This window comes from Populus nigra, chromosome 2 (assembly GCF_951802175.1).
Source record: "Populus nigra chromosome 2, ddPopNigr1.1, whole genome shotgun sequence".
NCBI lineage: Eukaryota > Viridiplantae > Streptophyta > Magnoliopsida > Malpighiales > Salicaceae > Populus > Populus nigra.
The window spans coordinates 30,656,775-30,671,355 of record NC_084853.1 but is presented as its reverse complement, the minus strand read 5'-3'; positions in this window follow the sequence as shown (position 1 = coordinate 30,671,355).

Sequence of the window (14,581 nt, the reverse complement as noted above, 5' to 3'; positions counted from 1 at the left end):
AGTTTAAATGTTTTAAAACAAGAAAATTTAAATGAAATTTTAATAAAGTAATTAGGATTTCTGTTTTGGATTCTTCAAGCATAGTTTAAATGTTTTAAAACAATAAAATTTAAAACAAATTTAAAAAAAGTAATTATGTTTTCTGTTTCGGATTCCTCAAGGATAGTTTAAATGTTTTAACATTATAAAATTTAAACGAAATTTAAAAAAAGTAAATAGTATTTCTGCTTTTGATTCTTCAAGGATAGTTTAAATGTTTTAAAATAATAAAATTTAAAAGAAATTTTAAAAAAGGAATTAGGATTTCTGTTTTGGATTGTTCAAGGATAGTTTAAATGTTTTAAAACAAGAAAATTTTAAAGAAATTTAAAAAAATTATTATGATTTTTGTTTCGGATTCCTCAAGGATAGTTTAAATGTTTTAAAATTATAAAATTTAAATGAAATTTAAAAAAATAAACTATGATTTCTGTTTTGAATTCTTCAAGAATAGTTTAAAAGTTTTAAAACAATAAAATTAAAAGAAATTTTAAAAAAGAAATTATGATTTCTGTTTTGGATTGGTCAAGGATAGTTGAAATGTTTTAAAATTATAAAATTTAAATGAAATTTTTAAAAAGTAATTAGGATTTCTGTTTTGGATTGTTCAAGGATAGTTTAAATGTTTTAAAACAATAAAATTTAAATAAAATTTTAAACAACTAATTAGGATTTCTGCTTTTGATTCTTCAAGGATAGTTTAAATGTTTTAAAACAATAAAATTTAAAACAAATTTTAAAAAAGTAATTATGATTTCTGTTTCGGATTCCTCAAGGATACTTTAAATGTTTTAAAACAAGAAAATTTAAAAGAAATTTTAAAAAAGTAATTAGGATTTCTGCTTTTGATTCTTCAAGGATAGTTTAAATGTTTTAAAACAAGAAAATTTTAAAGAAATTTAAAAAAATTATTATGATTTCTGTTTCGGATTCCTCAAGGATAGTTTAAATGTTTTAAAATTATAAAATTTAAATGAAATTTTAAAAAATAAACTATGATTTCTGTTTTGAATTCTTCAAGAATAGTTTAAATGTTTTAAAACAATAAAATTAAAAGAAATTTTAAAAAAGAAATTATGATTTCTGTTTTGGATTGGTCAAGGATAGTTGAAATGTTTTAAAATTATAAAATTTAAATGAAATTTTTAAAAAGTAATTAGGATTTCTGTTTTGGATTGTTCAAGGATAGTTTAAATGTTTTAAAACAAATAAAATTTAAATAAAATTTTAAACAACTAATTAGGATTTCTGCTTTTGATTCTTCAAGGATAGTTTAAATGTTTTAAAACAATAAAATTTAAAACAAATTTAAAAAAAGTAATTATGATTTCTGTTTCGGATTCCTCAAGGATACTTTAAATGTTTTAAAACAAGAAAATTTAAAAGAAATTTTAAAAAAGTAATTAGGATTTCTGCTTTTGATTCTTCAAGGATAGTTTAAATGTTTTAAAACAAGAAAATTTAAAAGAAATTTAAAAAAAGTAATTATGATTTCTGTTTCGGATTCCTAGAGGATAGTTTAAATGTTTTAAAACAAGAAATTTTAAAAGAAATTTTAAACAACCAATTAGGATTTCTGGTTTTGATTCTTCAAGGATAGTTTAAATGTTTTAAAACAATAAAATTTAAAACAAATTTAAAAAAAGTAATTATGATTTCTGTTTCGGATTCCTCAAGGATAGTTTAAATGTTTTAAAACAAGAAAATTTAAAACAAATTTTAAAAAAGTAATTATGATTTCTGTTTCGGATTCCTCAAGGATAGTTTAAATGTTTTAAAATTATAAAATTTAAAAGAAATTTAAAAAAAGTAAATAGTATTTCTGCTTTTGATTCTTCAAGGATAGTTTAAATGTTTTAAAATAATAAAATTTAAAATAAATTTTAAAAAAGGAATTAGGATTTCTGCTTTTGATTCTTCAAGGATAGTTTAAATGTTTTAAAATAAGAAAATTTAAAAGAAATTTAAAAAAAGTGACTATGATTTCTGTTTCGGATTCCTAAAGGATAGTTTAAATGTTTTAAAACAAGAAAATTTAAAACAAATTTTAAACAACTAATTAGGATTTCTGCTTTTGATTCTTCAAGGATAGTTTAAATGTTTTAAAACAATAAAATTTGAAACAAATTTAAAAAAAGTAATTATGATTTCTGTTTCGGATTCCTCAAGGATAGTTTAAATGTTTTAAAACAAGAAAATTTAAAAGAAATTTTAAAAAAGTAAATAGTATTTCTGCTTTTGATTCTTCAAGGATAGTTTAAATGTTTTAAAATAATAAAATTTAAAAGAAATTTTAAAAAAGGAATTAGGATTTCTGCTTTTGATTCTTCAAGGATAGTTTAAATGTTTTAAAACAAGAAAATTTAAAAGAAATTTAAAAAAAGTAATTATGATTTCTGTTTCGGATTCCTAAAGGATAGTTTAAATGTTTTAAAACAAGAAAATTTAAAAGAAATTTAAAAAAAGTAATTATGATTTCTGTTTCGGATTCCTAAAGGATAGTTTAAATGTTTTAAAACAAGAAAATTTAAATGAAATTTTAATAAAGTAATTAGGATTTCTGTTTTGGATTCTTCAAGCATAGTTTAAATGTTTTAAAACAATAAAATTTAAAACAAATTTAAAAAAAGTAATTATGTTTTCTGTTTCGGATTCCTCAAGGATAGTTTAAATGTTTTAACATTATAAAATTTAAACGAAATTTAAAAAAAGTAAATAGTATTTCTGCTTTTGATTCTTCAAGGATAGTTTAAATGTTTTAAAATAATAAAATTTAAAAGAAATTTTAAAAAAGGAATTAGGATTTCTGTTTTGGATTGTTCAAGGATAGTTTAAATGTTTTAAAACAAGAAAATTTTAAAGAAATTTAAAAAAATTATTATGATTTTTGTTTCGGATTCCTCAAGGATAGTTTAAATGTTTTAAAATTATAAAATTTAAATGAAATTTAAAAAAATAAACTATGATTTCTGTTTTGAATTCTTCAAGAATAGTTTAAATGTTTTAAAACAATAAAATTAAAAGAAATTTTAAAAAAGAAATTATGATTTCTGTTTTGGATTGGTCAAGGATAGTTGAAATGTTTTAAAATTATAAAATTTAAATGAAATTTTTAAAAAGTAATTAGGATTTCTGTTTTGGATTGTTCAAGGATAGTTTAAATGTTTTAAAACAATAAAATTTAAATAAAATTTTAAACAACTAATTAGGATTTCTGCTTTTGATTCTTCAAGGATAGTTTAAATGTTTTAAAACAATAAAATTTAAAACAAATTTTAAAAAAGTAATTATGATTTCTGTTTCGGATTCCTCAAGGATACTTTAAATGTTTTAAAACAAGAAAATTTAAAAGAAATTTTAAAAAAGTAATTAGGATTTCTGCTTTTGATTCTTCAAGGATAGTTTAAATGTTTTAAAACAAGAAAATTTAAAAGAAATTTAAAAAAAGTAACTATGATTTCTGTTTCGGATTCCTAAAGGATAGTTTAAATGTTTTAAAACAAGAAATTTTAAAAGAAATTTTAAACAACCAATTAGGATTTCTGCTTTTGATTCTTCAAGGATAGTTTAAATGTTTTAAAACAATAAAATTTAAAACAAATTTAAAAAAAGTAATTATGATTTCTGTTTTGGATTCCTCAAGGATAGTTTAAATGTTTTAAAACAATAAAATTTAAAACAAATTTAAAAAAAGTAATTATGATTTCTGTTTCGGATTCCTCAAGGATAGTTTAAATGTTTTAAAATTATAAAATTTAAAAGAAATTTAAAAAAAGTAAATAGTATTTCTGCTTTTGATTCTTCAAGTATAGTTTAAATGTTTTAAAATAATAAAATTTAAAAGAAATTTTAAAAAAGGAATTAGGATTTCTTCTTTTGATTCTTCAAGGATAGTTTAAATGTTTTAAAATTAGAAAATTTAAAAGAAATTTAAAAAAAGTAACTATGATTTCTATTTCGGATTCCTAAAGGATAGTTTAAATGTTTTAAAACAAGAAAATTTAAAAGAAATTTTAAACAATTAATTAGGATTTCTGCTTTTGATTCTTCAAGGATAGTTTAAATGTTTTAAAACAATAAAATTTGAAACAAATTTAAAAAAAGTAATTATGATTTCTGTTTCGGATTCCTCAAGGATAGTTTAAATGTTTTAAAACAAGAAAATTTAAAAGAAATTTAAAAAAAGTAATTATGATTTCTGTTTTGCATTCCTCAAGGATAGTTTAAATGTTTTAAAATTATAAAATTTAAATGAAATTTAAAGAAAGTAAATAGTATTTCTGCTTTTGATTCTTCAAGGATAGTTTAAATGTTTTAAAATAATAAAATTTAAATGAAATTTTAAAAAAGTAATTAGGATTTCTGTTTTGGATTCTTCAAGCATAGTTTAAATGTTTTAAAACAAGAAAATTTAAAAGAAATTTAAAAAAAGTAATTATGATTTCTGTTTTGCATTCCTCAAGGATAGTTTAAATGTTTTAAAATTATAAAATTTAAAAGAAATTTAAAAAAAGTAAATAGTATTTCTGCTTTTGATTCTTCAAGGATAGTTTAAATGTTTTAAAATAATAAAATTTAAATGAAATTTTAAAAAAGAGATTATGATTTCTGTTTTGTATTGGTCAAGGATAGTTTAAATGTTTTAAAACAAGAAATTTTAAAAGAAATTTTAAACAACCAATTAGGATTTCTGCTTTTGATTCTTCAAGGATAGTTTAAATGTTTTAAAACAATAAAATTTAAAACAAATTTAAAAAAAGTAATTATGATTTCTGTTTCGGATTCCTCAAGGATAGTTTAAATGTTTTAAAACAAGAAAATTTAAAACAAATTTAAAAAAAGTAATTATGATTTCTGTTTCGGATTCCTCAAGGATAGTTTAAATGTTTTAAAATTATAAAATTTAAAAGAAATTTTAAACAATTAATTAGGATTTCTGCTTTTGATTCTTCAAGGATAGTTTAAATGTTTTAAAACAATAAAATTTAAAACAAATTTAAAGAAAGTAATTATGATTTCTGTTTCGGATTCCTCAAGGATAGTTTAAATGTTTTAAAACAAGAAAATTTAAAAGAAATTTTAAAAAAGTAATTAGGATTTCTGCTTTTGATTCTTCAAGGATAGTTTAAATGTTTTAAAATAAGAAAATTTAAAAGAAATTTAAAAAAAGTAATTATGATTTCTGTTTCGGATTCCTAAAGGATAGTTTAAATGTTTTAAAACAATAAAATTTAAATGAAATTTTAAAAAAGAGATTATGATTTTTGTTTTGTATTGGTCAAGGATAGTTTAAATGTTTTAAAATTATAAAATTTAAAAAAAATTTAAAAAAAGTAGTTAGGGTTTCCGTTTTGGATTCATAAAGGATAGTTTAAATATTTTAAAATTATTAAATTTAAAAGAAATTTTAAAAAAGTTATTAGGATTTCTGTTTTGGATTCTCCAAGCATTGTTTAAATGTTTTAAAACAATAAAATTTAAATGAAATTTAAAAAAAGAAATTATGATTTCTGTTTTGTATTGGTCAAGGATAGTTTAAATATTTTAAAATTATAAAATTTAAAAGAAATTTTAAAAAAATAAATAGGATTTCTGTTTTGGATTGTTCAAGGATAGTTTAAATGTTTTAAAACAAGAAAATTTAAAAGAAATTTTAAAAAACTAATTAGGATTTCTGCTTTTGATTCTTCAAGGATAGTTTAAAAGTTTTAAAATAATAAAATTTAAAAGAAATTTTAAAAAAGCAATTAGGATTTCTATTTTGGATTCTTCAAGCATAGTTTAAATGTTTTAAAACAAGAAAATTTAAAAGAAATTTAAAAAAAGTAATTATGATTTCTGTTTTGCATTCCTCAAGGATAGTTTAAATGTTTTAAAATTATAAAATTTAAATGAAATTTAAAGAAAGTAAATAGTATTTCTGCTTTTGATTCTTCAAGGATAGTTTAAATGTTTTAAAATAATAAAATTTAAATGAAATTTTAAAAAAGTAATTAGGATTTCTGTTTTGGATTCTTCAACCATAGTTTAAATGTTTTAAAATTATAAAATTTAAAAGAAATTTTAAAAAAGCAATTAGGATTTCTATTTTGGATTCTTCAAGCATAGTTTAAATGTTTTAAAACAAGAAAATTTAAAAGAAATTTAAAAAAAGTAATTATGATTTCTGTTTTGCATTCCTCAAGGATAGTTTAAATGTTTTAAAATTATAAAATTTAAAAGAAATTTAAAAAAAGTAAATAGTATTTCTGCTTTTGATTCTTCAAGGATAGTTTAAATGTTTTAAAATAATAAAATTTAAATGAAATTTTAAAAAAGAGATTATGATTTCTGTTTTGTATTGGTCAAGGATAGTTTAAATGTTTTAAAATTATAAAATTTAAAAGAAATTTAAAAAAAGTAGTTAGGGTTTCCGTTTTGGATTCATAAAGGATAGTTTAAATATTTTAAAATTATTAAATTTAAAAGAAATTTTAAAAAAGTTATTAGGATTTCTGTTTTGGATTCTCCAAGCATTGTTTAAATGTTTTAAAACAATAAAATTTAAATGAAATTTAAAAAAAGAAATTATGATTTCTGTTTTGTATTGGTCAAGGATAGTTTAAATTTTTTAAAATTATAAAATTTAAAAGAAATTTTAAAAAAATAAATAGGATTTCTGTTTTGGATTGTTCAAGGATAGTTTAAATGTTTTAAAACAAGAAAATTTAAAAGAAATTTTAAAAAACTAATTAGGATTTCTGCTTTTGATTCTTCAAGGATAGTTTAAAAGTTTTAAAATAATAAAATTTAAAAGAAATTTTAAAAAAGCAATTAGGATTTCTATTTTGGATTCTTCAAGCATAGTTTAAATGTTTTAAAACAAGAAAATTTAAAAGAAATTTAAAAAAAGTAATTATGATTTCTGTTTTGCATTCCTCAAGGATAGTTTAAATGTTTTAAAATTATAAAATTTAAAAGAAATTTAAAAAAAGTAAATAGTATTTCTGGTTTTGATTCTTCAAGGATAGTTTAAATGTTTTAAAATAATAAAATTTAAATGAAATTTTAAAAAAGTTATTAGGATTTCTGTTTTGGATTCTTCAAGCAATGTTTAAATGTTTTAAAACAATAAAATTTAAATGAAATTTTAAAAAAGAAATTATGATTTCTGTTTTGTATTGGTCAAGGATAGTTTAAATGTTTTAAAATTATAAAATTTAAAAGATATTGTAAAAAAATAAATAGGATTTCTGTTTTGGATTGTTCAAGGATAGTTTAAATGTTTTAAAACAAGAAATTTTAAAAGAAATTTTAAAAAACTAATTAGGATTTCTGCTTTTGATTCTTCAAGGATAGTTTAAAAGTTTTAAAAGAATAAAATTTAAATGAAATTTTAATAAAGTAATTAGGATTTCTGTTTTGGATTCTTCAAGCATTGTTTAAATGTTTTAAAACAATAAAATTTAAAACAAATTTAAAAAAAGTAATTATGTTTTATGTTTCGGATTCCTCAAGGATAGTTTAAATGTTTTAAAATTATAAAATTTAAAAGAAATTTTTAAAAAATAAATAGGATTTCTGTTTTGGATTGTTCAAGGATAGTTTAAATGTTTTAAAACAAGAAATTTTAAAAGAAATTTTAAAAAAGTAATTAGGATTTCTGCTTTTGATTCTTCAAGGATAGTTTAAATGTTTTAAAACAAGAAAATTTAAAAGAAATTTAAAAAAAGTAATTATGATTTCTGTTTCGGATTCCTAAAGGATAGTTTAAAAGTTTTAAAACAAGAAATTTTAAAAGAAATTTTAAACAACTAATTAGGATTTCTGCTTTTGATTCTTCAAGGATAGTTTAAATGTTTTAAAACAAGAAATTTTAAAAGAAATTTTAAAAAAGTAATTAGGATTTCTGCTTGTGATTCTTCAAGGATAGTTTAAATGTTTTAAAACAAGAAAATTTAAAAAAAGTAATTATGATTTCTGTTTCGGATTCCTCAAGGATAGTTTAAATGTTTTAAAACAAGAAAATTTAAAAGAAATTTTAAAAAAGTAATTAGGATTTCTGCTTTTGATTCTTCAAGGATAGTTTAAATGTTTTAAAACAAGAAAATTTGAAAGAAATTTAAAAAAAGTAATTATGATTTCTGTTTCGGATTCCTAAAGGATAGTTTAAATGTTTTAAAACAAGAAAATTTAAATGAAATTTTAATAAAGTAATTAGGATTTCTGTTTTGGATTCTTCAAGCATAGTTTAAATGTTTTAAAACAATAAAATTTAAAACAAATTTAAAAAAAGTAATTACGTTTTCTGTTTCGAATTCCTCAAGGATAGTTTAAATGTTTTAAAATTATAAAATTTAAAAGAAATTTTTAAAAAATAAATAGGATTTCTGTTTTGGATTGTTCAAGGATAGTTTAAATGTTTTAAAACAAGAAATTTTAAAAAAGTAATTAGGATTTCTGCTTTTGATTCTTCAAGGATAGTTTAAATGTTTTAAAACAAGAAAATTTAAAAGAAATTTAAAAAAAGTAATTATGATTTCTGTTTCGGATTCCTAAAGGATAGTTTAAATGTTTTAAAACAAGAAATTTTAAAAGAAATTTTAAACGACTAAGTAGGATTTCTGCTTTTGATTCTTCAAGGATAGTTTAAATGTTTTAAAACAATAGAATTTAAAAGAAATTTAAAAAAAGTAATTATGATTTCTGTTTCGGATTCCTCAAGGATAGTTTAAATGTTTTAAAACAAGAAATTTAAAAGAAATTTTAAAAAAGTAAATAGGATTTCTGCTTTTGATTCTTCAAGGATAGTTTAAATGTTTTAAAACAAGAAAATTTAAAAGAAATTTTAAAAAAGTAATTATGATTTCTGTTTCGGATTCCTAAAGGAAAGTTTAAGTGTTTTAAAACAAGAAAATTTAAAAGAAATTTAAAAAAAGTAATTATGGTTTCTGTTTCGGATTCCTAAAGGATAGTTTAAATGTTTTAAAACAAGAAAATTTAAAAGAAATTTAAAAAAAGTAAATAGTATTTCTGCTTTTGATTCTTCAAGGATAGTTTAAATGTTTTAAAATAATAAAATTTAAAAGAAATTTTAAAAAAGGAATTAGGATTTCTGCTTTTGATTCTTCAAGGATAGTTTAAATGTTTTAAAACAAGAAAATTTAAAAGAAATTTAGAAAAAGTAATTATGATTTCTGTTTCGGATTCCTAAAGGATAGTTTAAATGTTTTTTTTAAAAAAAAAATTAAAAGAAATTTTAAACAACTAATTAGGATTTCTGCTTTTGATTCTTCAAGGATAGTTTAAATGTTTTAAAACAATAAAATTTAAAACAAATTTAAAAAAAGTAATTATGATTTCTGTTTCGGATTCCTCAAGGATAGTTTAAATGTTTTAAAATTATTAAATTTAAAAGAAATTTAAAAAAAGTAATTAGGATTTCTGTTTTGGATTCGTCAAGGATAATTTAAATGTTTTAAAACAAGAAAATTTAAAAGAAATTTAAAAAAAGTAATTATGATTTCTGTTTTAGATTCCTAAAGGATAGTTTAAATGTTTTAAAACAAGAAAATTTAAAAGAAATTTAAAAAAAGTAAATAGTATTTCTGCTTTTGATTCTTCAAGGATAGTTTAAATGTTTTAAAATAATAAAATTTAAAAGAAATTTTAAAAAAGGAATTAGGATTTCTGCTTTTGATTCTTCAAGGATAGTTTAAATGTTTTAAAACAAGAAAATTTAAAAGAAATTTAAAAAAAGTAATTATGATTTCTGTTTCGGATTCCTAAAGGATAGTTTAAGTATTTTAAAATTATTAAATTTAAAAGAACTTTTAAAAAAGTTATTAGGATTTCTGTTTTGGATTCTTCAAGCATTGTTTAAATGTTTTAAAACAATAAAATTTAAAACAAATTTAAAAAAAGTAATTATGATTTCTGTTTCGGATTCCTCAAGGATAGTTTAAATGTTTTAAAACAAGAAATTTTAAAAGAAATTTTAACAAAATAATCAGGATTTCTGCTTTTGATTCTTCAATGATAGTTTAAATGTTTTAAAACAAGAAAATTTAAAAGAAATTTAAAAAAAGTAATTATGATTTCTGTTTCGGATTCCTAAAGGATAGTTTAAATGTTTTAAAACAAGAAATTTTAAAAGAAATTTTAAACAACGAATTAGGATTTCTGCTTTTGATTCTTCAAGGATAGTTTAAATGTTTTAAAACAATAAAATTTAAAACAAATTTAAAAAAAGTAATTATGATTTCTGTTTCGGATTCCTCAAGGATAGTTTAAATGTTTTAAAACAAGAAAATTTAAAAGAAATTTTAAAAAAGTAATTATGATTTCTGTTTTGGATTCCTAAAGGATAGTTTAAATGTTTTAAAACAAGAAAATTTAAAAGAAATTTTAAACAACTAATTAGGATTTCTGCTTTTGATTCTTCAAAGATAGTTTAAATGTTTTAAAACAATAAAATTTAAAACAAATTTAAAAAAAATAATTATGATTTCTGTTTCGGATTCCTCAAGGATAGTTTAAATGTTTTAAAATTATAAAATTTAAAAGAAATTTAAAAAAAGTAAATAGTATTTCTGCTTTTGATTCTTCAAGGATAGTTTAAATGTTTTAAAATAATAAAATTTAAAAGAAATTTTAAAAAAGGAATTAGGATTTCTGTTTTGGATTGTTCAATGATAGTTTAAATGTTTTAAAACAAGAAAATTTAAAATAAATTTAAAAAAAGTTATTATGATTTCTTTTTCGGATTCCTCAATGATAGTTTAAATGTTTTAAAATTATAAAATTTAAATGAAATTTAAAAAAAGAAACTATGATTTCTGTTTTGAATTCTTCAAGAATAGTTTAAATGTTTTAAAACAATAAAATCAAAAGAAATTTTAAAAAAGAAATTATGATTTCTGTTTTGTATTGGTCAAGGATAGTTTAAATGTTTTAAAATTATAAAATTTAAAAGAAATTTTTAAAAAATAAATAGGATTTCTGTTTTGGATTGTTCAAGGATAGTTTAAATGTTTTAAAACAACAAATTTTAAAAGAAATTTTAAAAAAGTATTTAGGATTTCTGCTTTTGATTCTTCAAGGATAGTTTAAATGTTTTAAAACAAGAAAATTTAAAAGAAATTTTAAAAAAGTAAATAGGATTTCTGCTTTTGATTCTTCAAGGATAGTTTAAATGTTTTAAAACAAGAAAATTTAAAAGAAATTTAAAAAAAGTAATTATGATTTCTGTTTCGGATTCCTAAAGGATAGTTTAAATGTTTTAAAACAAGAAATTTTAAAAGAAATTTTAAACAACTAATTAGGATTTCTGCTTTTGATTCGTCAAGGATAGTTTAAATGTTTTGAAACAATAAAATTTAAAACAAATTTAAAAAAAGTAATTATGATTTCTGTTTCGGATTCCTCAAGGATAGTTTAAATGTTTTAAAACAAGAAAATTTAAAAGAAATTTAAAAAAAGTAATTATGATTTCTGTTTCGGATTCCTAAAGGATAGTTTAAATGTTTTAAAACAAGAAAATTTAAAAGAAAATATAAAAAAGTAATTATGATTTCAGTTTTGGATTCCTAAAGGATAGTTTAAATGTTTTAAAACAAGAAAATTTAAAAGAAATTTTAAACAACTAATTAGGATTTCTGCTTTTGATTCTTCAAGGATAGTTTAAATGTTTTAAAACAATAAAATTTAAAACAAATTTAAAAAAAGTAATTATGATTTCTGTTTCGGATTCCTCAAGGATAGTTTAAATATTTTAAAACAATAAAATTTAAAAGAAATTTTAAAAAAGAAATTATGATTTCTGTTTTGGATTCTTCAAGGACAATTGAAATGTTTTAAAATTGTAAAATTTAAAAATTTTAAAAAAGTAATTAAGATTTCTGTTTTGGATTCGTCAAGGATTGTTTAAATGTTTTAAAATAATAAAATTTAAAAGAAATTTAAAAAAAGTAATTAGGATTTCCGTTTTGGATTCATAAAGGATAGTTTAAATATTTTAAAATTATTAAATTTAAAAGAACTTTTAAAAAAGTTATTAGGATTTCTATTTTGGATTCTTCAAGCATTGTTTAAATGTTTTAAAACAATAAAATTTAAAACAAATTTAAAAAAAGTAATTATGATTTCTGTTTCGGATTCCTCAAGGATAGTTTAAATGTTTTAAAACAAGAAATTTTAAAAGAAATTTTAACAAAATAATCAGGATTTCTGCTTTTGATTCTTCAATGATAGTTTAAATGTTTTAAAACAAGAAAATTTAAAAGAAATTTAAAAAAAGTAATTATGATTTCTGTTTCGGATTCCTAAAGGATAGTTTAAATGTTTTAAAACAAGAAAATTTAAAAGAAATTTAAAAAAAGTAATTATGATTTCTGTTTCGGATTCCTAAAGGATAGTTTAAATGTTTTAAAACAAGAAATTTTAAAAGAAATTTTAAACAACTAACTAGGATTTCTGCTTTTGATTCTTCAAGGATAGTTTAAATGTTTTAAAACAATAAAATTTAAAAAAAGTAATTATGATTTCTGTTTCGGATTCCTCAAGGATAGTTTAAATGTTTTAAAACAAGAAAATTTAAAAGAAATTTAAAAAAAGTAATTATGATTTCTGTTTTGGATTCCTAAAGGATAGTTTAAATGTTTTAAAACAAGAAAATTTAAAAGAAATTTTAAACAAGTAATTAGGATTTCTGCTTTTGATTCTTCAAGGATAGTTTAAATGTTTTAAAACAATAAAATTTAAAACAAATTTAAAAAAAGTAATTATGATTTCTGTTTCGGATTCCTCAAGGATAGTTTAAATGTTTTAAAATTATAAAATTTAAAAGAAATTTAAAAAAAGTAAATAGTATTTCTGCTTTTGATTCTTCAAGGATAGTTTAAATGTTTTAAAATAATAAAATTTAAAAGAAATTTTAAAAAAGGAATTAGGATTTCTGTTTTGGATTGTTCAAGGATAGTTTAAATGTTTTAAAACAAGAAAATTTAAAAGAAATTTAAAAAAAATAATTATGATTCCTGTTTCGGATTCCTCAATGATAGTTTAAATGTTTTAAAATTATAAAATTTAAATGAAATTTAAAAAAAGAAACTATGATTTCTGTTTTGAATTCTTCAAGAATAGTTTAAATATTTTAAAACAATAATATTCAAAGAAATTTTAAAAAAGAAATTATGATTTCTGTTTTGTATTGGTCAAGGATAGTTCAAATGTTTTAAAATTATAAAATTTAAAAGAAATTTTTATAAAATAAATAGGATTTCTGTTTTGGATTGTTCAAGGATAGTTTAAATGTTTTAAAACAAGAAATTTTAAAAGAAATTTTAAAAAAGTAAATAGGATTTCTGCTTTTGATTCTTCAAGGATAGTTTAAATGTTTTAAAACAAGAAAATTTAAAAAGAAATTTAAAAAAAGTAATTATGATTTCTGTTTAAGATTCCTAAAGGATAGTTTAAAAGTTTTAAAACAAGAAATTTTAATAGAAATTTTAAACAACTAATTAGGATTTCTGCTTTTGATTCTTCAAGGATAGTTTAAATGTTTTAAAACAAGAAATTTTAAAATAAATTTTAAAAAAGTAATTAGGATTTCTGCTTTTGATTCTTCAAGGATAGTTTAAATGTTTTAAAACAAGAAAATTTAAATGAAATTTTAATAAAGTAATTAGGATTTCTGTTTTGGATTCTTCAAGCATAGTTTAAATGTTTTAAAACAATAAAATTTTTAAACAAATTTAAAAAAAGTAATTATGATTTCTGTTTCGGATTCCTCAAGGATAGTTTAAATGTTTTAAAATTATTAAATTTAAAAGAAATTTAAAAAAAGTAATTAGGATTTCTACTTTTGATTCTTCAAGGATAGTTTAAATGTTTTAAAACAAGAAAATTTAAAAGAAATTTAACAAAAGTAATTATGATTTCTGTTTCGGATTCCTAAAGGATAGTTTAAATGTTTTAAAACAATAAAATTTAAAACAAATTTAAAAAAATTAATTATGTTTTCTGTTTCGGATTCCTCAATGATAGTTTAAATGTTTTAAAACAAGAAAATTTAAAAGAAATTTTAAAAAAGTAATTAGGATTTCTGCTTTTGATTCTTCAAGGATAGTTTAAATGTATTAAAACAAGAAAATTTAAAAGAAATTTAAAAAAAGTAATTATGATTTCTGTTTCGAATTCCTAAAGGATAGTTTAAATGTTTTAAAACAAGAAATTTTAAAAGAAATTTTAAACAACTAATTAGGATTTCTGCTTTTGATTCTTCAAGGATAGTTTAAATGTTTTTAAAAAATAAAATTTAAAACAAATTTAAAAAAAGTAATTATGATTTCTGTTTCGGATTCCTGAAGGATAGTTTAAAAGTTTTAAAACAAGAAAATTTAAAAGAAATTTTAAAAAAGTAATTATGATTTCTGTTTTGGATTCCTAAAGGATAGTTTAAATGTTTTAAAACAAGAAAATTTAAAATAAATTTTAAACAACTAATTAGGATTTCTGCTTTTGATTCTTCAAGCATAGTTTAAATGTTTTAAAACAATAAAAT